This window comes from Nuphar pumila, chromosome 10, assembly GCF_984573655.1.
Source record: "Nuphar pumila chromosome 10, dmNupPumi1.hap1.1, whole genome shotgun sequence".
NCBI classification, from domain to species: Eukaryota; Viridiplantae; Streptophyta; class Magnoliopsida; order Nymphaeales; family Nymphaeaceae; genus Nuphar; species Nuphar pumila.
Window position 1 is genome coordinate 89319555 of NC_143258.1, and position 11080 is coordinate 89330634.

Here is an 11080-nt window from a genome sequence, read left to right on the forward strand (position 1 = left end):
GATTTGGATCACTTTTGGATTCAGATCAGCACTTTAAGTCAGATTTGGTGTTGATTTGAATCAAAATTCGACCCAAAATGCATTTTTTTACATGTAAATAACTTGTTTTGTTCTGTTTTTTCCGGATCCAGTATTGCCACATGCTTTTTTGGATTTCGATTCAATCTAACCTTCTGGTATCTGGATCCAGATTAAAAACTACTCTTTGTATTTTGGATTCAGAATCCAATCTAGCAGGGTCCAGCCCGAATCCAACCCGTTTGTACCCCTACTGGGCATCTTTACTAATCATGACTAAGGAGGGTTTATGCAGAATACTTGTTACAAAGTTCCCAAAAGCTCGCTAGTGAAACACACTTTTGAACGACCAAGTTCACAACTTTGGGTCACAACACCCGACAACCCCATTGTTAGGTGGGGTAATGTTTGCTACCCACGTCGGTAAGGGACTCTAGTAAAAAAAAATGTAATCTTTTATTTTTCAGTTTTTTTGCATATCTGGCCTTGCAGATGTAATTTACATATCAAGTTTAATAGAAACTGATGTTTGGATCATGTTTTTTGGGTTAAAAATTCAACGGCTGCAATGTACCAAAATTTCAAACCTCAAAAATATATAAAACCTCAAAAATATATATATTTTTACATTGAAAAACTATGATCCAAAGGTCTTTTCCTACTATTTTGACCATGCAGAACACATCCACGAGGTCAGATTTGATCCAAACAACTTATTCTTATGAGTTCCAACTAAGGGTTTCTTTATCCACGAGCATAGCAAATGTTATACCTTGTTAGGGGGGTCATCATTAAATTTAAAAGGCGTAAAGAAGTAAATGTGACCACGAAACTTATGTCAATTTTATATTTATCGGGTCATAGTATCCAAAACTTTAAATAGGTGCTTCATGGTATTGACGGCCATATGAGGCGGAAGGTTTAAAAGGAGCTAGAGAAAGTTCAGGGTACAATTTTAATTTTCTTTTTTTGAAAGGCAAGCTGGGGTTAGGCAGACCCTTACCAGTTATACAACTATTCCACCAGGTTTTGAACTTGCAACGTCCCAACACATGGTGACTTGCACTAGCTGCTCCTACCAGACAAGCGGAGCCCGTTGGTACAATTTTAATTTTCTTAGTCTTAATGTTTCAATTGGAAAACCACATAACCACGAACTTGAGAACCTGTTGGAACGATTTCTCAATTCTTGAGGCTTTTAAAAGGTTTTCGAAATTGTGGTCAGCTAAATGTAAAATCATCATAAGTTAAGCTAAAAAAGTTTTCTTCCTCAAGAGTTCACGTCAATCAAAAAATTGGCACTTTTACATCAGTTTTCTGCTGCTGCACCTGATCTGCCCTCCATCTATGGGGCCCAACAGAGATGGAGGGCAGATCAGGTGCAGCAGCACACTAAAGTGTGCATTGTGATTGCACCTGATCTGCTGTCCATCTTAAGTTTTGTTGGTCTTCCATGCACAAGGCACGTTAAACATCTCTTATGTTTTTGTCCCCTCAAAAAAAAGAAACCAACATCTCTTATGTTTTTTATAGTAGAACCTACAGTTCGTGCTAAAACAGGATTGAGGCTTGTGGCCTTCAATAAAAGGGTACCAGCACCTGAAACCGACACAGGTGGGTAGGAAAATTCAAAGAAGATCCACTAGCTTTTGTAGAAATTTTCACAGATCCATTTCTAAAGCATGCCACTAATTTTATAATTTGCACAAGATAGCCTATGGATACGTAAAAAACAAATAAAGCGTAGTAGTTAATCAACAGATGGGTGGGGATTCCTTCTCTACATCTCTCTTATATAACATTGCCTAGATAGACTTGGTTTTCAAGTAGCTTGCTCACATATGTACTGATGGAGGAGGAAGATGCTCTCAAGGCACCTCTTCTTTCTTCTTATGATGAAGAAAAGAGCTTCAACAGGAAAAAAATATGCACCCTTGAATGAAGTGAAGCAGCAGTTGCAGTTATCAGGGCCACTGATAGCAGCAAATCTTCTTCAGAAAGGAATGCAGGTGACATCTGCCATGTTTGACAGCCATCTCGGAGCACTTCAACTTTCTGGTGCTTCTGTGGCTACTTCATCCATGTCACAGGCTTCGGTTTGCTGGTATACCTAATAAACATATTCTCTGTGTGTGTGCTCTATGTGTGTGTATGCGTGCACACACACACATTGAGAATTAGAAGACACAAGACAATTCAGACTGACTGAATCGCTCAAGCTACCCTCTCATTCAGCCAACAGAACTCTTAAGTGTCTAACCAAGTATTTAATAATTTACAATAATTCAACATTTGACCCGAACTCTAAAACTGAGTTTGAAGTCTTTAAGTCTTCAACCTAGGGCTCCAGTGATGAGTTTTTCCATGTCTCCCCTTGTTCATTTTCTGATCATTATCTTTGTGGAGCTGTCAGATGGGAATGGCCAGTACTCTGGACACGTTATGCGGACAGTCCTATGGGGCAGAACAATATCACATGCATGGTGCACACATGCAGACAGCCATGTTTGTCCTCTCAATTCTCAGCATCCCCCTTGCCCTTTCGTGGGCTTTCACAGAACAGATTCTCATGGCTGCTGGGCAGGACACACAAATCTCCCAGGCAGCGGGGATCTACGCTCAATGGTCAATCCCAACCCTCCTTTCTTATGGCCTCATCCAGTGCCAAACCAGGTTCCTACAAGCCCAAAACATTGTATTACCAATGATGCTAAGTACCGGACTCTGCACAATGCTGCATGTCTTTCATCGGTTGGACACTGATCTTCAATTTTGCGCTTGGCTACAAAGGTACTGATCTAGCAAACCAATCTGTTAAAGTATCAACTAAGCATGTGACTGTGTATACATATTCATCTATTGGACTCTGGTCTCTAAATTTGAGGTTGGCTGCACAGGTGCTGCTCTAGCAAACTCGATCTCTTACTGGATCAATGTGCAGTTATTGGCTGCATACATCAAATTCTCTCCTAAATGCACCAAGACATGGACTAGGGATGGCAGTGGGGCGGGGCGGGGGACAAGGTTTCCACCCCCGCCCCACCTCAAAATTTTATCCTCCACCCCCGCCTCCATCCCCGTTTCATACCCTTCATCCCCGGTCCAAACGGGGATGAGGCGGGGCGGGGCGGGGATATTGCGGGGAAAAGTGGTCGGGGCGGGGATTAGGCAGGGATCGTGGCGGGGACGGGCGGGGCGGGGAAAAGTGCACGTCCACCCCCGCCCCGCCTCCGCGGCGGGGATGGATTTTATCCTCCACCCCCGCCTCCATCACCGTTTCATACCCTTCATCCCCGGTCCAAACGGGGCGAGGCGGGGCCCCGCTTTCCCCCGGTCCACTGCCATCCCTAACATGGACTGGTTTCCTGAAGCCTGGCCTAAAAAACACAGTCAACTTTCTTAGACTGGCAACCCCTTCAGCTGTCATGATCTGGTAAGGTTCCTCAAGAACCTTAAATTTCATTACCCTTTAAAAAAGTTTGCCATAATTCTCAGTTCAGATGAAAATGCAATAATCCATGGAACAATTAGATTTTATAACTTCAAGATAAAGAAAAACCACTAAAGCCACGTGTCAAATCATAAGGTTCGCTCATATTTGATTCATGACAGAGAAGATTCGAGTCTAACAACATGATCAAATCATAAGGCTCAATAATATTCTTTGTCCACATATGAAACTTGTACCATTTAAAAATCCATCAGTGAAAGGCATCAGATGATAAATGTAATCTAATGGTTCTTTTAAACCACGCAAACATGAATGCACAATACGCAGGCAAAAGATAATGAGAACTTCCAAAATCTGGGAAGACAGCAAATGTTTACTAGGTAAACTAAATCTAACAAACCAATTTAACACTGAATATGCCATGAGTGTGGCAAACTATTTAAGCATGCAATGCATAAATGGCATCTGAAAGCCATCGACCAAATCCAAGCATGATATTTAGATGTTAAAGACTACATATCAATTAGATGTTAAAGTTTAGACCGGGGATTAGGACTATCAACCTCTCCAAGGAGGCAACCTTGAAGGTGTGTCACAAATTTCTTCCACAATATTAGAGCTTGTGATATTTCAACTGAGATTTTCATGTTAAAATCCAGAATGATTGATGATATTTCAAAATATGACCAAACTTGAATCTATCATGGTACCATGCAATATTGTCATCTATTACCTACACTATGCATCTTTTGTTCTGTGTGTGTGTGCAGATAGCATGTAGGCAAAGGAAGATTTTGTGATCTTGCTTCCAACTTGGGGGTAGTACATAATTTCAACAACTGCAGCAAACTAGTTATCATCATTTATTTACATAAAATGTGTTGTTTTACTATAAATGGATATGAATGTAAATGTGTATGTTTAATTGTAATAAAAATGCAGAAAAAAATGTGTAGTTTTCTTTCTCAGATTCAGTGATATTGCTTCCAACTTGGGTGCAGTACATAATTTTGAAACAACTGCAGTAAACTAGATCCATCATCATTTAGGATATGTGTAAGTATTATTGTAATACAAAGGCAGAAAAAGAATGTATAGTTTTCTCTCTCTATTCCATCTATCCAATAAGCCTGCAGGCCTTTATCAAGTGGTTCATTTTATTCACCTACAGCTTTGAATGGTGGTCATTTGAGATATTGATCCTCATGTCTGGACTGCTTCCTAATCCAAAGCTGCAAACTTCTGTGCTATCAATTATGTAACTCACTTACCTCTCACATTGTTGTATAATGAGTTCAATCTACAGGAATTTTATGAAGCATAATAGTCCAAAATGATGTTACACATTACTGAGTTATTTTATCCATGCAGTCTCAACACAAGTTCAATTGTCTTCATGATTCCCCTTGGTCTTGGTGGAGCTGTAAGGTAAAAGTAGCTAAAATTTAAATTTTCCAAATAATTGATCAGACATCCAGTTGTTTATTTCTCCCTCTGATCTCCCACTAATTTTCTTTTTCAACTTTTACTTCCAGCACAAGAGTATCAAATGAATTGGGTGCATGAAAACCACAAGCTGCACTCTTAGCCGTATATGTTGTGTTGTTTATGGTGGTGATAGAGGGTGTGTTTATGGGGATAATCATTGTTCTAGTCCGAAGCATCTGAAGCTACACCTACAACACTACAACAATGACAAAGAAGTTATTGAATATGTATCAAATATGATGCCACTGCTTGCAGTAGCAACCTTCATGGATGCATTGCAATCCAATGTGTGCTTACGGGTAAGTTCAAACATCAATAAGCTTTTAAACACTCTTAGGTACTATATACCAATTTCCTTATAAATGACTAATACACCACAGTAATCAGTAGTATCCTTTGAACTATGTCACATAGATGCTCCAGTTTCACTCCTGATCTGTATCCCCTTCTATAAAAGTCATATCGGAAACTTCATAAAAATGGCTGTAGCCCAATATCTGCAGCCATATCCATATGACGTAGCCTTAAAACTACCTTAAAGCATATAACTGAGAAACAATCCACACGCTTAAGAAAATTTACGGCCATATCCATGTGACGTAGCCTTAAAACTACCTTAAAGCATAGAACTGAGAAACAATCCACACACTTAAGAAAACTTACATATGTAAAAGATGACCAAGTTTAGAGCACACCAAAAATGTCTCTACATGGTTTATGTCAAAGAACAAGTATGATAAGCTTTGCCATCTATACATAAAAGAATCCTTGAGGGTAAATATAATGTACCATATATGTTTTAGAACAACTCAATTTTTATTTTAGTTTTAGGTGCCATTTGAAATTTCCACATGCAATGACCTTTACATTCTAACCATAACAAAATACAAAATATGAAATCAATGATTGGATTTTCTAACTTCATTGACAACAAACAACACCTGATTTTATTGTGAATAAACTAGAGACGGAACATTGTAAAAATTTTTACTGATACTAACCACATATTTGCACTTCATAATCAAACTCCCTATATACAATTAGATCCTTCCATCCAAGCCATCAAACTATTTCAGTAGTAAAATAATCATGAATCATGGTGAGGGGCAGGGTCAGAGGGGGAAGGTTGTGATGGGCACAAAATAAGTTTTAAAGATCTAAACAAGTCAGATCCAGGGCTGGGTTTTGTTGAACAGTGAGATACTTTGGTTCAGGAGAATATATAATTAAGGATCCCACACAGCTGTATGACCAAAGATTCACGCGGGCCAATCTCAGGCTGCATCAGACCAAATCTTTGTTAGAAATTCACATGTTATATATATATATATATATATATATATATATATGGAATCCATTTTGTAATTTCCATTTTTATTTTTCCTTTTCTTTTTCATTTTTTATTTTCAAAGTTTGACTCTTTGACTAGCCGTTGGGAGGAAGCCCAACGGCTAATCCTCTTTCTATAAGTGTATAAATATTGGGGTAAATGCCCCATTGTAAATTGTAATTTTTGTAGTGAGGTTTTGCTCTCAATAAAGATCGGTATTTCATGTGTCTTGTACCGTAGTGCATTTTGAGATTTAACGAGTGAATATTATTGTCAAGTTCTTAGTAGACTTGATTATTTGTGAGTTTCTTTTTATGGTATCAGAGCCGGGTTGGCTATTTTTTTTGTATTCACTCGTGAAGGCTGCCTTATAAATCACGCATTGGTAAGCTGCCTCGTGAAGCGTGCTTGTGATCTTTCTTTGATCGTGAATTCTTTCCACATAAACTCAAGCACCTCCAATTTTATTCCATCATTCAAGCTTGATGATAGCAACTACATCATTTGGGCGAGACACTTAGAGATATTCATAAAAGGTCAAGGATAATGGGAGTACGTTAGAGGTACTATCTTCGAACCTACTCCTAAAATTACTATATGTAAAAATGGTATCGAGACAAATCTCAAAGAAAAAGAAAGAGAAAAAGTGATGGAGAAATATTATACAAAAATAGATGAATGGGATATGAAAAATGCCAAAATTCTATCTTGGATGCTAAGTGGGGTCGAAACAAAGATTGTCTCAAATCTTTTGTGTTACAAAAAGGCAAGTGAGGCATGGGAATATCTTAAAGGTATGTTTACTGAGAAAAATATAGCTCATAAGTATTATCTCCAAGAAAAAGCTAGAAACATCAAACAAAGAGATAAGAATATTAGAGATTATTTTATAGAATTGTCCTCCATTTAGACTCAACTTGCTCAATTTGAACCCAAATGGGAAGGAAAGTGTATCAAGATGCGGAGAGCTCAAGTTGAAGAAAATAGACTTTTTGCCTTTCTTTATGGATTGAGACCTGAGTTTGAACAAACTAGGGCTTCTTTGCTATCTTCTTCAATAACCTCTTTCTATTCATGAAATTCTCACTAAACTTAATGGAGAAGAGACTAAGCTTAATATGAGCAAAAATGATATTGTTCTTACCACTCTTAGTAATACTCAAGAAGATCATTGTGCCCTTGGCGCCTCCAAACCGGGAAACTATATCAAGCCTTATAGCCCTCCTCACTTTAATAAAAATAAAAATAGACGAGAATTCAAAATAATTTGTCATAATTGTCATGAGCCCGATCACATTAGACTTCAATGTCCTAAATTCAAAAAAGACTATAGATCTCAAGGAAAAAGGTTGTTGCGGTTCCGTCAAAACAAGAAGAAGATACCTTAAGTATCAAAGATCTCTTCAAATCATTGTCACAATTGACAGAGGCATTACAACCATTGCTTAAAGGATCTACATCAGGAGCGGCCATTGCATCCTCTTCAACTCTCGGTATATGCTCTTGGCTTTTTTATTCATGAGCTTCATTTTATATGACCCCACATAAGTCTATTCTATCCGAATGTCAATTTAATTCAAATGCATCTTTTGTTTCTACTGCCGATGGAACTTCCTTGGAAATAAAAGGTGTTGGAAATTTTAAAAATGATTTGACAAAACACAAGTTTTACATTCCAAAAGTTAGATTTATACCAAAATTGCATCTTAACTTACTTTCGGTCTCTTAAATCTCAGATCATGGATGTGATATTGTATTCTCATCAAACAAATGTTGGGTGCAGGATCACCAATCTGAGAAATTGATTCGGGAAAGTTTTAGACAAGGAGATCTTTATTACATGAACTCTCTTTATATTCCAAAAGAATCATTTTGTAATATTACCCAAACAAAAGATATCAAAGTTTGTCATCATAGACTTGGTCACCCAAATGTAAGGAAATTAAATTTTCTACCTATTACTAAGAAATTAAATTTTCTACCTATTACTAAGGATCATTGAAAAGACAATTTTGAATGCAAGGAATGTTTATTTGGAAAAATGACTTCTTTGCCTTTTGGCCAAAGGACTTTTTAATCCTCCATGCTTTTTGAGTTGGTCCATTAGGATGCGTGGGGTCTTGCTCCTATAATGTCTAAAGGAGGATTCTCCTACTATGTTGTGTTCATTGATGATTAAAATATATATTGTTGGATTTACTTTATTAAGTTTAAATCCAATGTGTTTGCAACTTTCAAAGCCTTCTATAACATGATCAAAAAACAATTTGAAAACAAGATTAAAATCCTAAGAACTGACTTTGGAGGAGAGTATTTATCAAATGATTTCAAACAATTTTTAGAAAATGAAGGGATTTTGCATCAAAGATAGTATCCTAGAACACCACAACAAAATGAAATTTCAGAAAGGAAACATAGACATATTATAGATACTACAAGGACACTTCTTATTTCTAAGAGTGTTCTAAAAAATCTTTGGGCCGAAGCTGCCCAAACCTCAAAATATCTCATAAATAGGATGCCGTCAAAATCTTTATCAAATGAAATTCCTTTTGAAAAATTGTTTAAATATAAACCTGATTATCAAAGACTTAGAATTTTTTGTTGCAAATGTTATGTTTTAAATGATAAAGGAGATAAACTATCTTATAAGGCTATTTCCTATGCTTCCATTGGGTATTCTGAAACACAAAAAGGGTTTAAATGTTATGATATAAAAAATGATAAACTCCTTGTCTTAAGGAATGTTAATTTTGTTGAAAATGAAAGTGGATTTGAAGAAAATATGTCACAAGATGTAAATGCTGATTACTCTTTCTTATTTAAACTACTTTCTAATTATGTGGATCCCTCTATTGAGAGTGGAACAACAGTTGAACCAATAGTATACACTAGAAGAAATAGGAGCATATCCACTGAAAATCTAAATCAAGATGGTCATGAATCATTAGAAGTTCCCTCTGAACAAATTATCATTCGTAGATCTAAGCGAACATCAAGGATTTACAATAGATTTGTTTCTTATGACTCCTCTCCTAAACATAAAGCATGCCTTTTAGCCATTCATTCATACTTTGAACCCTCCTGTTACAACGAAGCCAAAAGTCGAACTGAATGAGAAAAAGCCATGCATATAGAATTGGATGCACTTGAAGGAGCTAACACTTGGGAAATCCTAAGTTTACCCCCTGGAAAGAAAACCATAGGTTGTAGATGGGTCTCCAAAGTCAAGACAAAAAATGATGGATCATTGGAAAGACATAAAGCAAGGTTAGTTGCCAAAGGATATTCTCAAGAATATAGAGTAGATTATGAAGAAACCTTTGCCCCTGTTGCTAGGATGACAACTGTTCAAATCTTTGTAGCTATTGCAACTATTAAAAATTGAAATATATTCCAAATGGATGTTAAAAGTATTTTTTTAAATGGCAACCTCAATGAGGAACTACATATAAGGATGTTCCACCTGGGCTGATAGTTCCTAAAGGTAAAGTGCTTAAATTAAGAAAAGCCCTGTATGAGCTCAAACAAGCACCTAAAGCTTGGTTTGATACATTTAATAATGTTATTACCAAATATGGTTTCAAACCATGCTATACTGACACAACCTTGTTTATCAAGAATTCTTCTGCATGTATTGTAATTCTACTTCTATATGTTGATTACAAGAAGTGACAAAGAAGGAATTAAAAAAGTAAAACAGTTTTTGAAAAACTCTTTTGAAATGACTGATCTTGGTTTCCTAACATACTTTCTTGGAATAGAAGTGTCATATTCTAACAGAGGATATATATTGTCACAAACAAAGTTTGCTTTAGATATCATTGACAAGTCAGGATTATCAGATGAGAAAGTTGTTGATACTCCAGATATTGTTGGAATGAAGATGCGGGTTGATGATGGAGTTCCTTTGGACAATCTAACTCCCTTCAGACAACTGGTTGGATCTCTTATGTATCCAAGTATTACAAGACCTGATATAGCTCATATTATACACGTGGCTAGTCAGTTTCAGCATACTCCAACATCAACTCATATGGGTGCAGTCATGAGAATCATCAAATACATTAAAGGCACAATCAATAAAGGAGTATTTCTATCCTCTTCCTCCTCATTAGATCTCATTGCTTACTCAGATGCTGATTGGGGAGGGGATCCAAATAACAGGCGTTCAACAACTGGTTTTTAAGTGTTTTTAGGTGAATCCTTGATTTCGTAGAAGTGAAAAAAAAAGTGTCGCCATCATCTACAGAAGCTAAGTATAGAGCAATGACGACCACCACCATGTAAATCGTGTGGCTCAAACAACTAATTTCATATATGGGAGTTCATCTTCAGAATCCTACAAGATTATGTTGTGACAATAAGAATTCTATATACATTGTTCAAAACCACACGTTTCATGAACGAACTAAGCATATAGAAATGGACTGCCACTTTGTTCGTGAAGAATATTTAAAGAAGACTATTGATCTTCCCTATGTGACATTGAAATATCAACTTGCAGATTTCTTCATCAAGGCACTGTGCTCGTCAAGATTCAATTTTTTACTTGACAAACTTTCGGTGATTGCACCATAAGTTTGAGGGAGAATGTTAGAAATTCACATGTTATATATATATATATATATATATATATATATATATATGGAATTCATTTTGTAATTTCCATTTTTATTTTTCCTTTTCTTTCTTTTTCATTTTTTTTTTCAAAGTTTGACTCTTTGACTAGCCGTTGGGCTGCTCCCAACGGCTCCAAATAGAGTCGTTGGGAGGTAGCCCAACAACTAATC

The 11080-nt window shown here is 36.6% G+C and overlaps 1 pseudogene; it reads left to right on the forward strand.

Annotated features, from left to right (window-relative positions):
* The first annotated feature begins 1685 nt into the window (after positions 1-1685).
* LOC149827261 (protein DETOXIFICATION 16-like) lies at positions 1686-5454 on the forward strand (annotated as a pseudogene).
* Positions 5455-11080: the final 5626 nt, after the last annotated feature.